The 24,569-nt window shown below is 36.1% G+C and overlaps 1 protein-coding gene across 6 annotated transcripts in view; it reads right to left on the minus strand.

Moving 5' to 3' along the window:
• Positions 1 to 24,569, minus strand: part of CHL1 (cell adhesion molecule L1 like) — a 272,185-nt gene that overhangs the window by 195,858 nt on the left and 51,758 nt on the right. For all 6 annotated transcript variants that reach the window (XM_072598646.1, XM_072598649.1, XM_072598645.1 and 3 more), the window contains one exon: positions 17,631 to 17,712. The gene's annotated coding sequence lies outside the window, so the exon portion shown is untranslated. The remainder of the gene's footprint in view (positions 1 to 17,630; positions 17,713 to 24,569) is intronic.

Below are 24,569 nucleotides of genomic sequence, written 5' to 3' on the forward strand. Positions count from 1 at the left end.
TCATCTTTTACTGTTGCCATGCTGAGTGATCCTGTGCCAATGTCTCCCAAGTCACACAATCAGTTCCAAAGTCCTTGAGAGAAACCTCATTGAGAGTGTCCTTGTATCACTTCTTCTGAGCACCATGTAATCACTTAACCTGTGTGAGTTCTCCATAAAAGTCTTTTTTTTTAAATGTTTATTTATTTTTAGCAAGCATACGTTTTGCATTTGAACATGGCCAACCCATTAGAGTTGTGCTCTCTGCAGTAGGGTTTGAATGCTTAGCAGGTTAGCTCAAGAAAGGACCTCAGTGTCTGGTCCCTTATCCTGCCAGGTGATCTTCAGAATCTTCCTAAGACAGTTCAAATAGAAGCAATTCAATTTTCTGACATGGCGCTGGTAGACTGTCCATGTTTCACAGTCACACAAAAATGAGATCAGCACAAAGGCTGTGTAGACCTTCAGTTTGGTAGTCAGTCTAATATCTCTTCTCCCCCATACCTTCCTTCAGAGACTCCCAAACACTGGCAATTTGTGTGTCAGCCTCATTATCAATGTGTACATCCCTAGAAAGTACACTTCCAAGATAGTGTATTTACAAGATAGGGAGTCCATTGCTCATACAAAAGCTGAGCACATAGTAGGTAGTTTAACAAACGATTACTAGGTCATTGAGTGATGGATGGATTGAGAGCTAACTAAGTTTTGAATTCTGTCTCCAACATATATTAGCTAGATGATCATCAGCAAGTCCCCAAACTCCCCTGTGAACATCAGTTTTCTTTTCTGTGAGTTGGGAATAAAATTATTCTCAGTACTTCAAAGAGTGTGAAGAAATCACATTAAATATTAAAATTTGATGTAAATATGTGTTATCACCAGCATCATTGTTTTTCTTCCTACAACTTGGGGGTGGGGGAGAGTGATAAAACCAAACTCAGAAACAAAACGTGCTTTATAAATATACTCTTGTGCCGATTTTTTCCATACTTAATGTTTGAACTTTTCTGGTTCTTTCAACTAAATGAGGAAAAATATAGAATTATAGACATATGCCTATATTTCCCCCTTTTAGTTACAGAAATATATGTGTGGTTATAACATATATACACATCCAAACATAAACACATGTCTATATATATATATATATATATATACATTTTTATGTATGTATGTACATATTTCTCATCTTTTATATATGTGTGTATGCATATGTGCTCATATATACATACATACACACACATATACCTACCTGCACATACATATACATATAAAAATTCATATTTTATATATATATATGGGTTAACCGGTATGTGTGTGTCTACTGTACCTGTATATGTATACATATATGTAAGGGAATTGCCAACCCTCAGCTCTCTTGCATGGCGTACACCAATCACAGCTCAGGTAAACTGAGGGGAGATTGGCAAGGCATGAACAAGATGGCACTGGGAGGAAGGGTTCTGCCCCTGTTTACCACCAGATACTTCCTGAAACGTGGCTGGAAAGTAGTAGCAAAACTTGCTTAAACTAGTTTAATCTTGCTTGAGCTGCTTACGTAACTAGGTGTACATCATACCATATAAGTGCCTGAGCTAGTTTAAATAAATGGAGTTGCCTTACATCTTTGCCTCCCATCTCATCCATTACTCACAGCATGCTCCTTCAGGGTCAATAGGCTTTGCTGGTCAGATAAGACCTGTTGACACAGGGTGAACGGCCCCCAATACCCTGTTCACATATATATACACACACACACACACACACACACACACACACACACACACACACACATATGTATGTGTATATTAAGAAATCTACCAGCATGATGGATAACCATGTTATAGCCATAGCATGGTGGATTAAGAAAAATATTGAATTTGAGTCAGAAGACACACATTTGAATCTTGGCAAAGTTACGGTACTTATGTGACCTTGGGCAACATACTTTGCTCTTCTAGATTTTGCTTTCTTCATTTATAAAATGGGAGGGTTAAATTAAATGAGTTGTAAATTCTAAAATTTTAAATTCTGTGACCCTGTGATCTTTATATTTCACCTTACGTTATAGAGAAACTGTTTCCCCTTTTTTCTTTTCTCCAGTTATCATCTCTTCTAACACTTAAATACTACTAATGCAATTTAGATATTATTAGTCCAATTAATTCATTATTGATAAGAACATGTGGCTCAAAGATATGGCTTGAATGGAATAAGGTCTCACAAATGCTAAGTAGAGCCAGCAATGGAAACCTAGATCTTCATCCCAAATTCTTTCCACTACATAATATTGCAGGATCATAAAGATGCAAACTTTCCAAGTTCATTCCATATCACTGATGCTTTCATACTAGGTTACAAGTAAAATGGTCACTTACCGTCCCCTCTTACTTACTGTTCTCTGTACTTCCATCTCCCACCTCCATATTTTTATACTGACTGTCTCCCATTCCTTGAAAAGACTTGCTTCCTTGCCTGTGCCTCCTGGAATCCTTAGTTTTCTTCTAGGCTCAGTTTATGTGCCATGACTAATGGCAAGCTTTTCTTGATTCACATCAGCTATTAGATTTCTCTCCCTCCCCAAAATACTTCATATTCTAATTACTTTATTGTTTTACCCTGATCTCCACCCCCAACCCCAGCAGAATATAAGCTCTTCCAGGGAAGGAAGCATTTCTGTTTTGTTTCTTCTTTATACTCAGTTTCCTGAGGACTCTGAAGGTAAGTAACTTGCCCAGTGCCACTAAAACAAGTCATAGACCACTTAACCAGGTCTTCCTGCCTTGAAGACCAGGTAGGTCTCTAGCAACTTTGCCCATACTGTCTATGTAGAACAATTCTCTAAGACTATAAATGGCAGAAAACCTATGTTGCTAAAGGTAATATCCACCTAGAAGTCCTCCATATGAATAAAATAACAGTCCAAACCCTATCCCTATCTCTTACACTTATTTTTGAATCCCCAGTGTCTATTATGCTGTTTTTCCCATGGGGGTACTAAATAGCTCTTTGGTGGATTGGATTGGCACAAATGCCAGATCTAACTAATTTGAACTATAATTTTGTCCCATTCACATGATCTAGTAAACTGTCCATTGTTTACCATGAGAAGAAAATATATTGTCATCGACTCTAAAAGCAAGGCAGTTATATATTAAAATAAGAAACTTTATTCCTATTTCTGTGACAATCTAAGGTTCTAGCTCTATACTTTGTTCCCTCTGCTAATCTTCCTTCTGTTGAAGAATGCACATGGCTGAGCCAGGGAATATGGCAGCATCAAAAACTAGGTTGACAAGTAAGACTTCAAACCATAGAAGTATCTTTTTTCTTTCTCTCTGTGATAAAATTCACATCCTGAAGATGAATTCTTATTATGCATTGTTTCCTGCTACAGGAATACTTTTCTTCTATAAAGTTTATGTCTTAATATTTTACACATTTGTTTTGGGGTCACATTCATTTTTAAATACAACCTGAAACCTTTACCTAAGCAGAAAGCAATCTCTTCAAGCAGAGAACAAAAAGAAGGAGAAAAAGGGGAGGGGGCAGGGTGGGAAAGTCAACAAAACTAATCAATAAATTGACTCATTAAGACTACTATGCAATCTTGCACACCCATAATCCCTTTCTTCCACAAAGGAATTAGAGAGGTATTGTCCAATCTCTTCTAGATAGCAGAGCTTTTAAATTTAAGGAGAGGGGAAATTTTCTCATATGCTGGAAAACAGTTTGTGATATCTTATACTTTGTAACTTGAAAATGAATTTGATATCACTAACAACCATGCTGGTGGTTGATCATAGGTGCATCTACATTCAAATACCTCAAAAGCAGAGGCATGTTTTCTAAGATCTTACAATTATATAAATTACTTCTCAAAAAACTCATTCTAATCCAATTAATGAAAATTAATTCAGAGATAAAGCCCTACAAATGCAAATTCTATTGTTTCCCAAACCTTTGAATAGTAAGATTAGATGCAGTTAATCAAAAAGAAAAACCCTTAAGATTATTTACCACACCTTCCAAAAATAATAAAGGGAAGTAATAAAGGAAAGAAAAATTCTGGAGCAAGACTTAGAATCAGAGCATACCACAGTCAAAATAATTGCAGAGCTGTATATTTTCCTTGAGAAAATACCTGATTTGGATTTGTTTTCTAAGTATTAAAAAAAAACTTTAGTGCCTTTTCATTTGCGTTATAACATGCATGCACATAATTTAGATATGCAATCTTTTTTAGACTGAAAACAGGTCACTAATTTTCAGAAAAGTGCCTGGTCTTGTCTGCCCATACTAACAAAAACACAGGAATGAAACAGCTTAGCACTGAATGGTTTTGATGGCACTAAACCAGATCAACCAAGGATTATCTTTCAGGCCTGTGATCCATGGTGATCTCATCTGTCATCTAAGAGTGGTGCATTATTACTGCTGTAATGAGTTAAGAGTAGTGGAAATCATTATTATTCAAATTACACTTCCCAGCTTTCTGAGTCTCAGCATTCATATTTTCAGTATGCTAAATGAACTTGCAGAAATCTCTCCTCAAGGCAGCTAGACTGTTGGCCAAGAAATAAAACATGAATTCTTTATCTTGTGCTCTTAGCTTGATTCTTTTCCAGTGAAAATTCAACTCAAGTTTAGTTAAAAGATTAAGTGAATTTGGTTCCATCTGTAATCAGTAATAATCATAGCTTTCATTTATGCATCATTTTGATTTTTATAAAGAGATTTAAATATATCACTTGAACCTCACAACCAGTCATCATGTATTAAATGCCTACTATTTCCAAGACATTATGCTACGTGTGGAATAACAACAGTCTTGGGAATAGTCATTTTTATTCCTATTATTATTTTACAATGAGGAAAATGAAGCTTGGAGAGGTTAAATGACTTGCCCAGAGCAACGCACCTAATATAAGCACCTGAGACAAGATCTGAGTCCAGGATTGAATCAATGTCCAGGGTTGGTGGAGAGCCCATGCAAACTGAAATGGGCCTTAACAACTGACCTACAATAAACTTGAGTGAGCTCTTTGTGTTATGGTGGTAGTGGAATGCATAGAAGTGGAAGTGGGGAAACTGATGTTAACCTTCCTAAAAGTGCTGACCTTCACTTTTGTCTCATCCAGACTAGAGTTTCAATCCTTAAAATTCCTCCTATGGAGAACACTGAACACAGGAACAGCAACATTGTGAGAGTATTGTCTTTGAGTGACTTAGCTCTTTCTCAACAATATAGTGATCCAAGACAATTCCAAAGGTCTCGTGATGGAAAACTCTATCCATATCCAAAGAAAGAACTGATGGAGTCTATTGAAACATACTATTTTCACTTTATTCTTTTTCATATTTTCCCCCCCTTTGGGTCTGTTTCTTCGTTTACAATATAACTAATATGGAAATATACTTTGCATGATTGCACATATATAACCTATATCAAATTTGCTAGTCTTAGGGAAGGAGGAGGAGAAGGAGGGAGGGAGAAAAATGTGGAACTTATTTTTTAAACGAATGTTAAAAATTGTCATTACATATAATTGGAAAAAATTGAATACTGTTTAATGAAAAAAAAATGCTCCTATGAGTTAAACAAATGAATTTAGTTTAGCAAACATTGATTGTGCAGCTGCTATGTGCCAGATATTTTTCTGGCTATTGAGGACAAAAGTAAAAGCCACATAGAATTCCTGCCCTCAGGGAAATTCACCAAGTAGGCAAATGGAAAAAAGTCTACATTTGTGATTTATTTAGTCTAGGGAACTCCCATGTGAGGAACTTCCTTGTGCCAGTTCAGGTCAGTACCTTTTCTGCAACTTATGATCACAGAAAGTTACCTACAGCTCTGAGGTGAGGTGACTTGTCCAGGGTCTTCTAGTTAGTATGTGTCAGAGATGAAACCTGAACTCACTCCTTCCTGATTTTGAGGATAATTGTTTCCTAGATCACTTTCTTGTTTTGGGGGGAACTAATAAAGATAGAAACAAATAATATGTACAATACAGGCAACTGGGTATTGCAGGGGATGGAGTACTAAACCTGGAGTTAGGAATAACAAGGTGTGAGAAGCCGGGCAAGTCACTTAACCTCTGCCTGCCTCATTTTCCTCATCTGTCAAACAGGGATAATAATATCATTTACTTCTCAAGGTTGCTATGAGGATGAAATAACACAATATTTGTAAAGAACTTTGAAAAACTAAAAGTGATACATAAAATTTAGTAATCATTGTATAAAAACACAAAGTAACTGTAGGGTGGGGGAGCAGTAGATTAAGGACTAAAGACAACATGGATTCCCGCTCTGAGGAGATGGTATTTAACCTCTGCCTTTAGGAGATTCTGGGGGTCCAAGAAACAGAAAAAAACCATTTTAGGCACAAAGAAGAGACTAAGGAAGGTATAAAGATAGAAGATAGAATGTTTTTATGGAGGAAATAGCAAACATCTAATTTAGCTCGATTGTAGAATATATATGATGTTGGGAGAGGAGTAATGTATTTTCATTTTAAACTCAGGAAAATGTGACTGGAGTCAGACAGTGAAAGTCTTTAAAGGAAAGACAAGGACATTATCTCCAGAATTCCCCTGATATCATGTATAAATTGGAGAGGTAGCTGGAAAGAGGGTTCATTTGCTTCATTCCATTAGTACAATAACATGTGAGTTGATCTAATTTTATACTAACAAGTTCCTTGGATAACAAAGAGAACATGGACGACAGAAGACAAGGCATGACAGAGATGTTTCAGCATAAAAAGCCTGCCAGGGAAAAGCTTATAGTTGCCTAGGGCAACAGGAGGTAGCAAGCAGTGAAGGTGTCCCTCTATAGGAGCTCCTAGGAACACAGGGGAAGGAAAGGATGAGGTCACTAAGCCAGGAAAGGCAGACCTTGGAGGAAGAGGGATGTGCTTGATGAGGGACAGGGTATCTTATGTGGCCCCAAAGCAGGGCATGTTGAATGAGGAAAGAGTAGGAAAAAAACCCTACAATTTCTCCTAAGATTAGTCCTGAGAACAAAATAGAGGCTTGAATCTCCACTATCAGCATCTAAAATTATTTATACTGCCAGCCAACATCCTACTGAAATGACAGTCCTGGCAGATGCTCTGCAAAAATATTAGACTGCTGGGTTTTCATCAGCCAGGAAACCAATTCCTTTTCATTCCACATATTATAACTTTATAGATAAACCCTGACCTGAATAAATAAAGCACAGATTCCTGTTAACTTCTTATAAAAAGTCAAAAGGTGATTTTATCTTTTCTGGTAAAATTAGAAAGAAAATATCCATTTATTTTCCTTGATCAAAAGGAATCAAATGTTATCCCATCCTTTTCACATTTTATTTATGCAATATTCTCTCTCTTAAATGCCCTCTCCCACCTAGTCCTTTATCACCTTCTTTAAAATTTAAATGACATCTCACTACATCTAGAAAACTTTCATTGTTTATATCCATATTACCGATAATTCCTTTCTGATTCTTATTGTTCCTTTGTAATATTCTTTGTCCCCAAAGGAATAACATATTCATTTCTTGACATCTGATTCCTTTTATTTCTTTTAGGGTAACATTTGGAATTTCTATTTCATTTGCCCTGCTTTCATCCCCTTCCCTACACCCACCAATTACACCAATGACCAGAAGTGTAGAGGGCCCATGGACTTCTGCAGAGTTGTATAATATACAGGGGATTGATCAAATTCCTTGTCCCATCTTGGTTCATCCTTGAATTCTGAAGCCATTGGTAGACTTCAATAGCTCCAGGTCTCAATGGATATTAATTTCATGAACTAATGAGTTAATTAATGATTAATGACCATGTTAACACTTTGTTAGCCTGTATCTATACATCCCATGTTGAATCAGGATCAGAGCTCAGGTGAAGAAAGCTGAAGTGTCTAGAAACAATTTCCAGCACCATGACAGTCATAGAAATCGTTACTGGAAATACTCCTTTCTAAGCTCCAGAGAGAGAAGCATAGAACATTTCCAACCACACTGGCAACTTATGGTGTGTAACATTTATACTATGAGCTCCACACATAATGGTCCATTTACAATAGTTTCCATTACAACTATATTGTATTGATAGGACTTGTTTTTAAATAGGCAACACAGGTATATTTGAAAAAAGAATTTACTTTCTTTCATAGAGTCATTTTTTATGGGAGACCCAACACTTTCAGATTCAGCACTCACACGTTTTTTTCCTCTTTCAGTTGGAACAGCCATTCAATATGTCAAACAATGTTTTCCCTCCTTCTATCCCACTTTCTGACCCTAATGAGAGACTATGTCATATAGGAAATGTCTTCTACTTGGTTTTTGAAGCAAGGGGATCTGAATTCAAAACTTGATTAACTATGTGACTATGAGCATGTCACTCATCTTCTCTAATCAGTTTCCAAATCTATATAAAGGGATAATAATAATGATAGTAATTAATTTTCATATAGCCATTTAAGAATTGCAAACAATTCTCTAATAACTGTCGCACCCATCACACAGGGCTGCCATGAGACTTGGAAGACATAATGTCTGCAAAGTGCTTTATAAATTTTATAAGACTACATTCATGGCAGCTTTTTGTATTCTGTTGAGTTCTCTACATGACTGGAAGCTGCTGAGCTCTTTATTAATTATGGCATGTGGGATGGGTGCTATATCGCCATATGCTGGTAATGTATGGCGAATCTGTTTCACTTACTAATTATGCATATGAGTGGGAAGGGGGTTGGGAGGCTTAGACTCTCCTCCCACCTTGGGGTTAGGGGAAGTTCTGAAAGTTCTCATGCTCAAAAATATAGCCATATGATATCCAACCAACTAGAAATTCATTTAGACTAAAGGAATCTAAATGCTTTTAAAGCCCTTTACAAATTGGCTGCCACTTATCTTTCTAGCCTCATTATAAATCATGTTGCTTTCTGCATTCTATGGTCCAGACAAATTGCCCTTCCCTAACTTCCTTCTACATGGCATTCCATTTCCCATCACTGTGACTTGGCACTAACTATCTAACATGTCTGAGATGGAGTCCTCCCTCACCCCCCCTCCCATAATCCCTCATTGCCTTCAAGATTCACTTCTACATGAAGCCGTCCCTTATCCTCCAGACCGCTAATTTTCTTTCTCCCTTCCTCTCATATCAATTGGGTTGCTTATTTTGCATATAGTTAGTTGTGAAAACATCTCCCCTGACCAAATGTCAGTTCCTTGGGAAAGGGGACAGTTTCACTCTGAGTTTGTAATCCCAGGGACTAACAGAGCACTAAATACACAATAACCGTTTAATATATGATTATTTGTTGATCGAACCCTTATCTAGAGAAGCAAATATCCCTTGGGAACAATTCTTTTTATTCTCCTTTTCCTTAGATCTTAATATCAATATGAGCAAGTAGGTGGCACAGTGGACAGAGCACTGGCTCTGGAGTCGGAAGGATCTGAGTTCAAATCTGCCCTCAAACACTTACTTGTGCGAACCTGGGCAAGTCACTTAACCCTGATTGCCTTTGGGGGGAAAGATAATAAAGTTAAAACTTCACTAAACAAGGGGAAGCAAGGTGATGCAGTGACTAGAGCACATTTATATATCTTTTATCAGGCAATACCTGGTAGGGCTCAGGCTCAAAAACTGGGTACTTTGATGATAAGAGGACAGCAGAAGAATGTAAGAGGGAGAAAGAAAAAAAACAGATGAAGAAGACATATCTATTCTTACATTAGGCAAAATCTAATTCCTACTTTGGCATCATGTTTTTCTTTTCAGTTTAGCTCTTCTCTTTCCATGTGATTTATGATTGGTATTTTCAGAGTTTTAGATTCTGGGTACATTTATATGGCTCCCATGGTTAAAGTAGGATAGAGCTACGGGGGAGATACACAGTGGATAGATGGCTGAGTATATTATATTGGCGTGGTTATTCTGATGATGAAGCTGGAGAGCCGTGTACTAAGAGGCTCAATTTTATATTTCTCAGGTAGTATAGAAACACATGATGTTAAGACACCAAAGAGGTCTTTACAGATTCTTTAGTCCAATCCCTTTCATGCTACTGATGAGGAAATTAAGGGTCAGGGAGGTTAGCTGACTCATCTTAGACTACAGATGTAATTAATGGCAAAGATGGGATTTCAACTGTGGCTCCAACCATGCTTTTCTCACAGTGAATAATGCAGAGTCACACACATAGTTAGAGTCACGGACAAATTTAGGGGGCCTAATTTCTAGTTATCACAGTGTTGGTCTGTATTTTGTGTGTGTTTGTGTGTCTGCATGTGTGCATGTGTGTGTGTGTGTGTGAGAGAGAGACAGAGACAGAGAAATGGATGGAATGCTTTGGAAGTCTGATAAGGTCTATGGATTACTTCTCAAAATGATGTTTTTAAGTAAAATTAGTCAGTCAATAAGTACCTGCTCTCTGTGTGACACTTTGATAAGCACCTCAGATACAAAGAAAGGCAGAAAGACTGTCTTTAATCTCAACAAACTCATAATCTAATGGGGCTTGGGGTGAAAAATGAAAATAAAACATATAAACAATATGTGGACAGGTTTCGTTAGAAATAATTAATAGAGAGAAAGGATTACCATTAAAATATGTAAGCTCTTCAAGGTATATATTGAAATATATATGATTAATAGGGGCATCTAGGAGGCATCGAGGTAGAGCACTGAACCTGGAGTCAAGAGGATCTGAGTCCGAATTTGGTCTCCAGTATTTACTAGCTGTGTAATGTTGGGTATGTCATGTAATGTCTTTTTGCTTCATTTTATTCATCTGTAAAACGGAGGTAATAAAGGCACCTAACTCCCAGGGTTATTGTGTGGATCAAATACTTAGCAAACCATTTAACTCAGTGTGTCTGGCATGTAGTAACCACTATATATAAATGTTAGCTATTATTACAGGAAATCAATGTATTAAAACATAGTTATCTCTATATGTGTATTGCATAGATGTGCACATGTATATTTAAGGCAAATGGAAGCCAGGATAAATATCCCTGTATATTTTAATGTAAAAAATGTCTTGATTTACCTGGGGGGAGGGAACATCTTAAGTCAGTTTTGAGGGGAAAAAACAAGCAAAAAAAACACCCAAACCACCAACAAGCATTGTGATATGAAGGTGGAAAATGAAACTAGACTTCAGGAGATTTTGACCAGCTGGCAGAGTTTGCTAAAAAGAAATCCCATATTTTCCATAAGTGAAGATAACTTTTGGTATGATTGCCCATGAGGTAGAGGGGGGTAATAGGAAGGTCTACAAGCTGAGAAGAGAGGGAAGTACTTGGATATGCATATGGTATATATATTTGTGAATACATGATGGAACCAATGACAACTAAATTCAGGATGTTTATAATGTTAGTTACAGAATGGAATCAGTGAACAAAAAGGTTGGATATTCCATCGGTTCAAAGTAGTCTAGGTAGACAATTATTTTCTAAATATAAAAACAGAGTCTGCCATCTTCAAGAGAAAATGGAATCCCAATAAGGAGAGAGAGAAAGAGAGAGAAGAGGAAGAAGAGGAGGAGGAGAAAGAAGAAGGAGGAGGAAGAGGATGAAGGGGAAGGGGAAAGGGAAAGGAAGAAAGGAAAGGAAGAAAGGAAAGGAGGAAGGAAGAGAGGGAAGTGGAGAGGGAGAAAAGGAAGGAAGCCTGTTTCCTCATTTGGGAAATAAGCTAGAGAAGGAAATGGCAAACCACTCCAGCATCTTTGCCAAAAAAATTCCAAATGATTGAAAAGTGGCACAACTACAACAATATTAGTTAATCTTAATTTTATTTTCTTCCTCTTTCTGTTATACAAACCAAAATAATTACAATGTTAAGATTTCTCAACAATTTTTGATATGTTTCTTTTCCTTTGTCTTTTCATTAGTGTGTAAATGAACTGATTTTTGATCTTCATACACAAAGTTTCCCTGTATTATCATTATGATTGACTCTATTAGACTTTGATTTGAGGCTCTGATTTTCTTTGTAATTTAATGCTTGATCACTTACTAGGCTGAAAGTGAGATGGCGGTTCTGTTTTTCTAGATCTGTTCTAAGTATATCATGCTTCCTTGGCTTGCCTTATTTCTAAGGATGTGAATGCATGTGTGATGACTTTCTGCCTTGATTGTATTCCTTTCCTCTTATAGAGTAAGAGACAGGTAGAAATGAAATCAGATAGAATAGTTAAAAGATTAAACAACCTATGATCTACCATTCATTCCTACTCCAGAGATTAAAGAAAGCCTGTCAATATCTATTTACATCTTTTTTTTTTATTTTTAAATGGACCAACAGTCTAAACTTTCTTCCAGTGCATATCCCTAGCAAATCCTGAGTCTTCTCCTGCCTAAAGACCTTCAGTTCCTTCAATTCCTCCTCAAATCGAATGCTCTCAAGTCTCTTGACCTCCCCTGGACATATTCTATATTGATATCTCACCATGGACTACTTTAGTCCTAGTATATTCCAATAACCTGTTTGTTGTTCAGTAATTTCAGCTGTATCCATTTCTTCATTTGGGGTTTTCTTGGCAAAGATGGTTTCCCCAGCTTCTGGGGAAGGGGAAATATTATTTGAAATTTCCTATGAACGTGGATTTCTTGGTATCATTCTACTCAGGATAATGCCTTCATTCCTTCTGTTGGATTTATTTCTAAAGATTCATATGACTAGGTTGTCATGGATATCCTCACTTATGATATATTTGTTCTTATGACATATTTGGTCCAGTTTAATGCCAAAATAAATCAAAAACTCTTAACTTAAAAATTCATCACTTCAACATGGCTATCATTGGTTTAATTCCATTCCACCATTTTACTGAGCTATTTTCTTTGCTGTGACCTCATATTTACCACTACCATCATAAGCTCCTCAACTTTTTTTGAGAAAGCACATTTGCTGTTTTTTTCTATATGTAAGAATAGCAAAAAAAATTAAATAATGAATTTAAAGATCAAAAAGCTGTTGTAGGCAGAAATGAGAAACATAGCCTCATTACAATCATCCCTTCTCCTGAACTTCACTATTACTGTCAAGGATACAACCATCTTCCCAGTTATTCAGGGTTATCCTCAAATTCTTCCTTTCTCTTACCTCTTATATCCAATAAGTTACCAGCTTTTAGCATTTCCAGTATCTTTTTATGAATGCCCCCTTCTTTTCTCTGACATTGCCACCAACCCCAAGGCAGGCCATTATCATCTCAAGCCTAGACTATTTTCATAACCTGATTATAATAACCCTACCATCAATCTCTCCCCACTTTAGTTAGTCTTCCATTCAGCTTCCAAAGTGATCTTAAAGCAGAGGTCTGACCATGCTATATGCCTATTCAATAAATTCAAGTGACTCCCTATTAGGTCCAAGAAAAAAATATAAAATCCCCTGTTTGACCTAGTCATAATATGATCTATTTTTATTTTTCCAGTTTTCTTTAACTTTAATCAACTCGATAGTCTCTATTACTCAGGGACACTAGCCTCTTCGCTTTTCCTTGCACAAGACATTTGGTTTCCAGATTCCATGGTTTTTTATTAGTTGATTCATATGTTTGGAATATTTTTCCTCCTTTTCTCTACCTCCTGGCTTCCCTTACTTCTTTCAAATCTCAGTTAAAATCCCAACTTCTATAAGAGAATTTTCATGGTTCCCCTTAATAGCAATGCCTCCTCTAGTACTGAGATTATCTCCAATTTATACTCTTTATGTCATTTGTTTGCATATCTGTTTGAATGATTTCTCCCATGCACATATGAACTTCTTGAGTGCAGGGACAATTCTTTTCCCTTCTTTGTATACTAGGCACTTAACACAGTGCATAAAAATAATGGGTTTTTAATAAATGGTTGTTGACTTAACTTGACCATTGATTTGATTCAATAATTCAATTCAGTAAATATTTACTAAGTACCAACTATGTGAGACATCAATAATGTTATAATTGAAATCAGATAGAAGTTGTAATATTAGTGATATTATTCAAGGCAAAAAAGAGCACGTCCACGTTCCACAAAGAATTATTTTTTTCCCCTTATGTTTCTCAATTTTGACTTCTCAGAAGTGATTACAAATCACAATTGCATGCTTATGTATTGTATATAACATATTGGTCTAGCTTTGCTTCTCTCTTTAATCCAACCTATTTTACTATCTTTGAGTTTGAACTTCTCTCTAAATGTGATTTCAGGTAAGGTCCTTTTCATGCAACTGAAAATCCTGATTTTGGCACCTTATTATGAATGCAACCTGGCAACAAACCAAAGAACAGGCAGAAGTATGATAAAAAAAATAGAGTGACTGACTGGGGAGGAAATGCAAGAGTTCTCAAGATGCCTAGCCTGGGTAAACAACAATAAAGGAGCATGATAACAACTCATAAATATTTAAAAAGTGTAAACATCAAATATTAAAAAGAATTGTTAATTGTGGACCAGGGGCACAGAGCTAGAAATATTGTATAGAAATCATAGGTAGAGAAAAATGGGCTAAACAGAATAATCATTATGAAATATGTATAGCATGAAATATTAATATGAAATGCTCTAGCATCTGATGGAATCTTCTAACAAATTGTGAATGTCCCATCACTAGAGATATTGAAAGCCTAGACTTAACTATTGAATAGAAAGGATAGCCTTCCTATTTACCTTAGTTTTAATGGTTTTATATCTGTTATTTCTTAGGGTGGGATTTTAATTTTATATAATATTCTTTCATTAGTGTCCATCTGTTATTTCTCTAAATGGTTTAGAAGTTAATTATCCTCAGAAATAGGATTCCTTCTCTGACATTAGGCATCAATCTTCTGTACTTGATAAAATTTCTTTGAAAAACATCCAATTTATTGACTAAACTTTACCAGTTAGCCAATGTATCCCATAATCTGAGGAATACAGTTGTGCTCTTCTGCAGTGCCAAAGTAGTTTGGACTGAATTAAATACAAGTAGTACACATGGTTTGCCATGTAGTCACCTAGACCTACCATATTTGTAGCCTTCCCTCTGTTATTGGAAGTCTACTATAATCAATAAATAGAGCAATATACTATGATACAACCCATCAATCCATCAATGCACCTATCTCCAGAAGATATCTAGAAGCTGGAATGGAGTTGTTTGTTGTGATTTCCCATCAATGTCACAAATTTATTTGTTTGTTTTTCTTTTTGTAGAGTCTTTTCTTTTTAGAAGTATGGTGAATGTTTAGTTGAAATAATGAGGTAGCATATCTATTTACACATATGTATATGTGCACATATATGAATATCTATATGTAAACATATGGATACTTGATACATTTGCACAAAGCATGACAAATAATTAACATGTAATATACAGAAATACGCATTAAAATACTGAAGTAAACTTAGGTCTTGGAAAAAATATAAACAAAGTATTCTTGTATTTAACTGTAACCAAAGACTTCAGAATTATTCATCATGCTCCAAAATTAATAAATAAGGATTTTCATTGTATCAGCATATAGTGCAGTGCCATTGTTTATGCTCAAGTGAAGCCACACATCAGACAAATTAAATTTCAAGTGTTCGAGTTAAATTTAAGGGCTGTTGCATGCTGTGATTTGTGAATATTTAACATTACAGGATTCCTATTTCTTAAGAATTTCACAGACAAGTTTCCATGTACTACAGTGAAAATTGCTATTTTTAGAATGACAAAGTAACTTGATTCATCCTCAGCTGAAACAAAAGAAATAGTAAATTTTCAAGAAAATTGAAGAAGACAAACCACTTTGGGAATGCCTAATATTAGTCCATATATCCATATAAATAGTCCAGATGGCCTGAATTTCTATAATTAGTACAAAATTATACTATTCCCCATGAGAGATAGTGTGCATAAGTAAGGTAGCCACAGAATCAGGAAAGCCTGGTTTTCTGAGTTGGGTGAGATGCAGGTTAAGTCCCCTAGTCATTGATGATTAATAATGGAATGAAAGGAGATACTCCTAGGTCATTAAAAAGTTAACAAAAGGTTTACTTAGAAGTAGCAAGAGAAAGAAATGAGTTAAGCCTCTGCATTGAGGAACCCCTGAGTTGTTGAGCAAAGCTTTACTGACACCAAATTGGCCATTTTTATTTCCCAACCAAGTTAACCCTTGTAGAGCACACCTGGAGCTCCTTGTTACTGTTCTGTACCTAGATGTTCAGGAAATGATGTCATCAACTTGAGGCTTTTAAACATATTAGTTTCAAATCTATCTTGCTTGTCTGTATTTCCCTCTGAACTTCCTTCTATTCCCTCTATTCATTAAAAATAATAAAAAAAAAAGCTTTAATGGTCCTTTCATCTCTTCTTTTTAAGGTGGAAGACAATGTTGTGGTATTTCACTTCCCCTCTCAATTAAAAAGAAAAGTTTACTAGTAATAAATAATCATAACTACAAATTCAAATTTCAGAAGAGGAATAAGAGGTCTTAAACATGAAGCCTTCCAAATAGCAATGCAAGAATTGAAAGTGATCATGTTCAAAGGAACAGGAAATGATTAGTTAACTAACATGGTGATTTAGACTATAATAATAAACCCAGAATCATACTTGTTCTCCTTTTCTTTAGTCAGCTTTAGGATTACTTTGTATATATGTGAGTTGCATGGCATGATGGGTTTTAAAAAAAAAACAAAATTAAGATGTGATATTAGGAGATCCAGGAACATGGTTCACTTTCAGTATCAGTATTGTCCTCTTGCAACATTCCACCCTTCAAATAGATGGAAATGTCCCATTTTCTAATGAAGTCCCTCTTTGTTTCACCAGAAGGAAGTTCCTGGTTAAGTCTAGGGTGACTGGTCTCAAGGATTCCCTTTGGTCCTAGTCCCTATACCTCCAGACCCCAATTCACTCCTTATTTCTCAGAATGCAATTCTGCTAGAGATAAAGCCCATTATAAAAGAATAATCAGCAGATGAACAGAGTTCAAAGAAGAGTATGGGATTTCAGAGTGAGATTTAGGCAAGTCTGCTGGGCAGAAAACAGTAAGACTAGAGAGGGGAAAGAAATGGAGGAGGGATAAATTCACCAAACCCTAGCAGTGGTGGAGTAGATACAGGTACTCTTGGCACACAACCACTTTATAGTCAGATGATTCTTTAAACGGATCAGTGACTCAGAGAAGGTTCCAAATGCTAAGGATTAGATCCACTTTGCGGCAGCACTTCCCTTCATCTTCAGTCTCACATGATAGCACACATCCTCTCCAAAATTCTCAGGTTTCTCCATCACCTCTTATATTTCTAGCCAGCAAAAACTGCATTTCCCAACATCTCTTGTTATCAGTATTATTAGTTTACACTCCTCCCTCAAAAACAAACAACAACAAAAAAATAAAAAACAAAAGAAAACAAGGAAAAAGAAACACTTTTAAGTAAATTTTTGCTTTGGAATAATACTGCCCATCATTTTATTTTTTAAAAGATGAAGATATTTAAAATTTTCCAGCACAAATTGTGCCCCCATATTATAGTATCCAAACAGCTTCATGACATCTGCTTTATTTCATATTCTTATAGCCCTCTACTTGTTCCCATCTCCAACATATTGCAGCAATAATTAAGCTTGTTCAAAAATAGATTGCGTAATTCATTAAGGAAATTATTCTTACCAGTAAATTTAGCTTCTTTTATTTTCAGTATGAAATTTCTCTTCAGGCTGAAACCTGGTTCATTGTTCACAGTTTACAGCACCTAGAGAGACATTATGAAGTTGTAAATTTGGAAATAAATATAATCTTAGGAGAGATTCCTCAAACATTATCATTTTTTTTTGCTTTTCTCCTAGAATAAAAATCACTTTCACATTCCTTTTTTCTTTCCAAAGAAATCAGGTTGCAGACCTATTACAATGACCCTATGTTCATTTGCATGTGAACAAAATGCTATCAAACAACCGTATGTCAATTTCCCTTTGATACACAGAAGAGACCAGGTCCTGAATTTTCATGTCAAAAGAAATTGCTTTGAAAACTTTGGCAAAGGTAGCAAAAATAAATAAACACACACACAAACAAATAAATACAACCAAAAATTGATTCAGTTTCTCATTGAAAGTTTCCAAATATATTTTTGCTGTCTTTAAAATTTATTAATTAGCCTACAGAACAGAAGGTAATTTATAAACTTTTCTCTCTGGCATGAGTTTTCCTATAGGTTGGAGGTAGTTGGGTGACACGCTGGATAGAATGCTGGGGCTCAGGTCAGGAATGCCTCTTCTTCTTAACTAGCTACCTGACTAGCAAATCACTTAAGCTACCTCAGTTTCCTCCACAATAAATTGTTGATGAAAACAGCACTAATATCACAGGATTGTTGTGAGGATCAAAGATGTAATATTTGCTAAGTGCTTACTTAGCACAGTGAGCAATTGAGTAGTGCTGGCATATTCATAATTCTGCTCTACAAAAGTTCCTAACTTTCTCGTGTATATTTCATGGACCATTTATATATATACTTCATGAATCGTTTTAGCAGTCTGAAGAACCCTAGGGAGCCCTTTTCTCAGAATAACATTTTAAAAGTATAAAATAAAATCCACACGATTAAGTGGAAATGAATTTTATTAAATTACTTACAATTTAAAAAAAAAAAACCCTCAGAGACCTAAGGTCATGAATCCTCAATCTAAACTATTATTATTATTTGGTCTAGACTTTGTGATTTCAATATTGTGAGGGCAAAAAAAAATAACCTAGTGTTCACACTTTGATTCAGGACAAATAACTCATTTGTTGCATTTGGCCTGGGGCAGCTGTCTGGGACAAGAAAAGGTTAAGTGACTTAACAGTGGTCATACAGCCAGTGTGTGACTTGATGTGAAACCAGCTCTTCCTGATGTTGGATCTAGCCCTCTGTTTAATAACATAGGCTAACTCTCTAGCTACTATAACCATGGTAATTTTGTCTTCAATGGGCAAGATAGTTTTCTAAAATTTGATCACTAGCAACTTAAAAAGTCTGCATAGTTTTCTGATTTTCATCCATTCCAAATGTAAGGTTGAAAACGTGTCTTTGGGGGCCAAAGGAAGTCCACCACTGCAAAGTGGTTCAGACTTTAGGCTACTTGGTCCTTTCCAATTGCTCCCTTACATCCATAACAATCGAGCCCCATATAACCGTGTTTTCAGAGAGATTGCCAATTAAGGATCTTTGTAGAAGCTACAATATCTCCTCTGGTCCTAAAGAAACAGAGTGACTAATATATGCAGGCAACCTACTTTTTTGCTGTTTACTCCTTGACAATCTCAGTTTGGATTCAGTTCAAAAACTGTTGCCAAGAAGTATAAACAGATCCCTCTGCCTCCTGAGGGAACCTCACACGAATATACTGAAAAGCAGAATTTCACCCCAGGAAGAATGTGAATGGTCCCCATGGCTTTCCAATTGACCAACTGACACTAAATAAAGTCTTTCTGTTTCTTTTCTCTGGAGGCTTCATTTCAATCCCATTAGGGCTTACTGCTCACACTGTGATTGTTTCTATTGTAATAAACAGGAATGTTTATGGATCACCCACACAATGCACCAAATACAATTTAATAGGTCCGTTTCCCAGTGGTTTCATAGTATACATATGTCCTATGGTTTATTTTATCTACTGACTGCATCAAGTTAACTGAAGATGTTCATTCAAGGACAGGTTCTTACCAGATCTGAATATATGATCCTATAACTACGCCCTACTCACTACCCTTCTCCTCAGTAGCTTCCTCAACTGCCTGGCCATCCATCCAAAAGGTTTTAACTTTTTCTTATCAAGAACTTATACCTTGAGTTACTCCTTCCACCCTCCTCTCCCCCAACTACACTGATTAATGCCTCTCATGTAAATCTTCCAACCAAATATCAGCTATGAATCACTTTACTACCTATTTTCTGGTCGTTTCCTTCACAACTTCCCCATGACCTCCTCCACTTTTGAAAGAATGAACCATTCAACTCTTCCACTATTCTTGGAGGGGATTTATCAATCTACCCTTCTGTGAATCCAATCACTATCTCTATAACTATTTAAACTGAATACCACTGTGCCTATGACTCTGCTGTGTACATGGTTTTTCTTCATAAGAATAAAAGCTCTTTGAGGGCAAACACTATCTTTGGTATTGTTCCTGTATCACCAGATCTTAGCACAGAACTTGTCATGAAGCTGACTCTTAAAAAATGCTTTTCATGAATTTTCCATCCATTGTTCATTCATTCAATTAGTTACTTAGATTTAAATTCTAATCTGTGACATCTCTATAACCTCTGAGAAATCATTAAACTGTCTGGGGGCCAGTCATAGCATTTAAAAATGAAGGAACTAGGTTGCATAACTTCAAAAGTCCATCCAGTGATCTAAGTCTGACATTCTTGGGTTTGGTTTTTTTTTTTTTTAATATAGTTCATTTATTTTCAGTTTTCACCATCCACTTATACAAGATTTTGAATTCCAAATTTTTCCCCCATCTCTTCCCTCCCCCCACCCCAGGACATTGTGCACCCCAACCCGCCCTTTCCCCAGTCTGCCCTCTCTTCTATCAACCTCACTTCTCCCATGCCCATCCCTTCTGTCTTCCTGTAGGGCTAGATAGATTTCTACACCCCATTTCCTGTACAACTTATTTCCAAGCTGCGTGCAAAGACAATTTTTAACATTCATTTTTAAAGCTTTGAGTTCCACATTCTCTCCCTTGCTCCCTCCCTACCCACCCTCAATGAGACAGCAGGCAATTCAATATAGGTCATATATGTGTAGCCATGCAAAGTATTTCTATAACAATTAGGTTGCAGAAGACTAACCACATTTCCTTCTATTCTGTCCTGTCCTCCATTTATTCCATTCTCTCCATTGACCTGTCCCCCCCACAATAGTGCTTGCTTCTGATTACCCCTTCCCCCAATCTGTAGTTCCTTCTATTTTCCTCCTTCTCATATCCCCTTCCCCCTGCCTTCTTGCAGGGTAAGATAGATTTCCATACCCAAATGAATGTGTGTTATTCCCTCTGTAAAGCAGATTCAATGAGAGTAAGACTCAGTTAGAGAAGACTCTAATCTTCCTCCTCTTCCCCTCCATTGCAAAAGCTCTTTCTTGCCTCTTTTATGTGAGATGATTTACTACATTCTACCTCTACCTTTCTCTTTCTCCCAGAACATTCCTCTCAACACTTACTTTTATTTTTTAGGCATCCTCCCTTCATTTTTTGCTCACCCTATGCCCTCTGTCTATATATACACACCTACACACGTACACACAGATATACATATACATATGTACACACACATACACACATGTAATAGATACATATACACATACATATATATACATACATATTCCCTCTAACTACCCTGAAACTGAGAAAGATCTTATGAGTTACAAATATCATCTTTCCATGTAGGAATATAAATAGTTCAAACTTAATGAGTCCCTCATGGTTGCTCTTTCCTGTTTACATTTTAATGTTTCTCTTGACTCTTGTATTTGAAAGTCAAATTTTTTGTTCAGTTCTAGTCTTTTCAACAAGAATGATTCGAATACTCTATTTCATTGAAGTTCCATTTTTTCCCCAGAAGTATTATACTCAGTTTTGCTGGGTAGGTGATTCTTGGTTTAATACTAACTCTTCTGAACTCTGGAAGATCATATTCCAAGGCTTCTGATCCCTTAGGTTAGAAGCTGCTAAATCTTTTATTAGACTAATTGTGTTTCCATAATACTTGAATTGTTTCATTCGGGTTGCTTGTTATATTTTCTCCTTGACCTGGGAACTCTGGAATTTGGCTACAATATTCCTAGGAGTTTTTCTTTGGGGATCACTCTCAGGAGGTTATCAGTGGATTCTTTCCATTTCTCTTACCCTCTGGTTCTAAAATATTGGGTCAGTTTTCCTTGATAATTACTTGAAATCTCTAGGCTCTTTTTTTGATTATGATTTTAAGGTGGACCAATAATTTTTAAATTATCTCTTCTAGATCTATTTTCCAGGTCGATTGCTTTTCTAATGAGATATTTCACAGTCTTCTTTTTTCATTCTTTTGATTTTGTTTTATAATTTCTTGATTTCTCATAAAGTCATTTGCTTCCATCTGCCCCCATTCTAATTTTTAAAGTATTATTTTCTTCAGTGATCTTTTGGACCTCATTTTCCATTTGGCTAATTCTGCTTTTTAAGGCATTCTTCTCCTCACTGGCTTTTTTTGCCATTTGGGTTACTCTATTTTTAAAGGTAATACTTTCTTCTGCATTTTTGGGGTCTTTTTTAGTAAGACTTGTTTTTTTTTTCATGATGTTCTTGCAATCCTCTTTCTCTTCCCAATTTTTCTTCTACTTCTCTTACTTGATTTTCACAATCCTTTTTGAGCTCTTCCATGCCCTGAGACCATTTCCTAGTTTTCTTGGAGGCTTTGGATGTAGGAGCATTGACTTTGCTGTCTTCTTCCAGTTGTATGCTTTGATCTTCATCATCGTAAGAAAATGCCTTTGAAGCTATCTTTGGTGTTTGTCCTAAGTCTGACATTGTGAGTTAACCATTCCATTCACCAAACATCTATTAAGATGCCAATAAATGAAAAGCAATGCAAAGACAAAGATAATAGGGAGTAAAAGGATCATTTCCTCTCTAGGAGTTTATGTTCTAGGGAATAAATACATGCAAATAAGTGACTACTGTGTTCTTTGAGGAAGGAGAGAGCACTAATGGCTAATGGGGTCATGAAAAGATTTTAGCAGATGGTGACATGTCAGTTAATAAAGAAAGTAAACATTCTAAGACATGAACATAATGACAAAACGACATGATCAGCATGGGAAACAACTTGAATGAAGGCCAGAAGATGAAAGCTGGAATGCTGGATTGGAAGATAATTAGTAGGTCATTTTGGCTGGGAAAGAAAAAAGAACCTGAAAAGGGATAAATAAAATAAAAATGGAAAGGTAAGTTAGAGAGGGATAAAGAGAATTTTAAATGTTGGGTTGAATAATATATACATTTTCCTAAAAGCTAAAGCGGGTTGACAAAGATTCTTAAATTGGAAAGTAACATGGTCATGCTTGTACCTTAGGAAGGTTATTTTGATAGCTGGATGGGGGAAGGATTAGACAAGGAAAAGACAAGCAAAACAGGAGATGAGAAAGGGTGAAGACCTGAATTTGGGTAATGCTTGGGTGAATATAAAGAAAGTGTTGCCTTCAAGTGATGAGGGAGAGACAGAAGACTAGAGAAAATTTGAAAATGTCCAGTATGGGGAAAGAAGAAGAGGAAAGAATCAGGGATGGTAGACTACAGAACTAGGTGACTAGATGAATGATGGTGACCTCACCAGTGATACATTAGTTTGGAAGTTGGAAAGAGGGCATTCAGAGAGGAAGAAAATGAATTCCATTTTGCATATTCAATTTGAAATGCTCAAGAGACATCCAGGTGGAAATATTTAGCATTGATAGCAGAGAAGTGGGGATAAAGACTTTTGTAGCCAAAGGTATAACCCTAAGCTTTACTATGACATAAGATAAGGATAGGGACAGGAACTGGACCTACACCTTCATTATAATGTAAAAATTTCATATCATTTAATCATTTAGGTATGATTCAATGAATAGAAACTGTTAAAGAGTTTTCCTTTTCCCTCAGGTTTTCCCAGCAGGGACTCACCATTGGCAAAAAAAAAAAAAAAAAAAGTATGGCATCCATAATGATTTAAGCCATGTCAGTGACACTCTCTCCCTACACAATTTCATTGCATTCAATCTGGACCTTAACAATTAAACCACAATTTTCTTCAATTCCATACATTCCTGATACCAAAAGATACAGAAATCAAAAAACAGTTCTCTATTCACCAAATAATAGTAAGCAGTCTCCCTATGATGCTCACACTTTCATGATGAGTGTTCCATGATGGTTAGAGAGGTAGCACTGTACAAAAGGGAGTTATAGCATGACGTAGCATAAATAGCAATGGACTTAGCAATAGAGGATCTGAGTTCAAATCTTACTTCTATCACTTACTACCAGTATGTAATATAACTTTGGCTGAATCACTTAACCTCTCTTCTTCTCTGTTGCCTTGCCAGTAAAGCTGTAGAAATGGATTAAATAGTTTACATAATCCCTTACAGACCTAAGCCTATGAGCTTATGGGCTTCTAAAGGCCTTAGTTTCCTCATCTATAAAAGGAGTGGTGTGGTCCTAGTTCTCAACAATTCTTTCCAAATTTATAATCCAATGTTGAAGAGATAAACAAACAAAAGAAATTGCATGCATCCTATATGAATTACTAATTGAGACTGTACATTTTCTCGGTTTTCAATTCATGACTGTAAGTTGGAAAATGTCTTTAAATGATGGGCAATAACTATTCCCACTACATTTTTATCGAGAGCCATCCCCTTTCAAATAACTTCATATGAGCTTGTGTCTCATGTTGTCATTGCTTCCCAGGAGGCAGCAGCTCTATCTTCGTGTCAATATGTCACGTGTCTGACTTGTTTTTCTGTTAATAGTGAAAGATCATGCTGAGATAGCCACACTCATTCCCCCAGTTTCCCTGGAAACAATATCATGTCT

Source organism: Notamacropus eugenii, chromosome 3 (genome assembly GCF_028372415.1).
Source record: "Notamacropus eugenii isolate mMacEug1 chromosome 3, mMacEug1.pri_v2, whole genome shotgun sequence".
In the NCBI taxonomy this organism is placed as follows: domain Eukaryota; kingdom Metazoa; phylum Chordata; class Mammalia; order Diprotodontia; family Macropodidae; genus Notamacropus; species Notamacropus eugenii.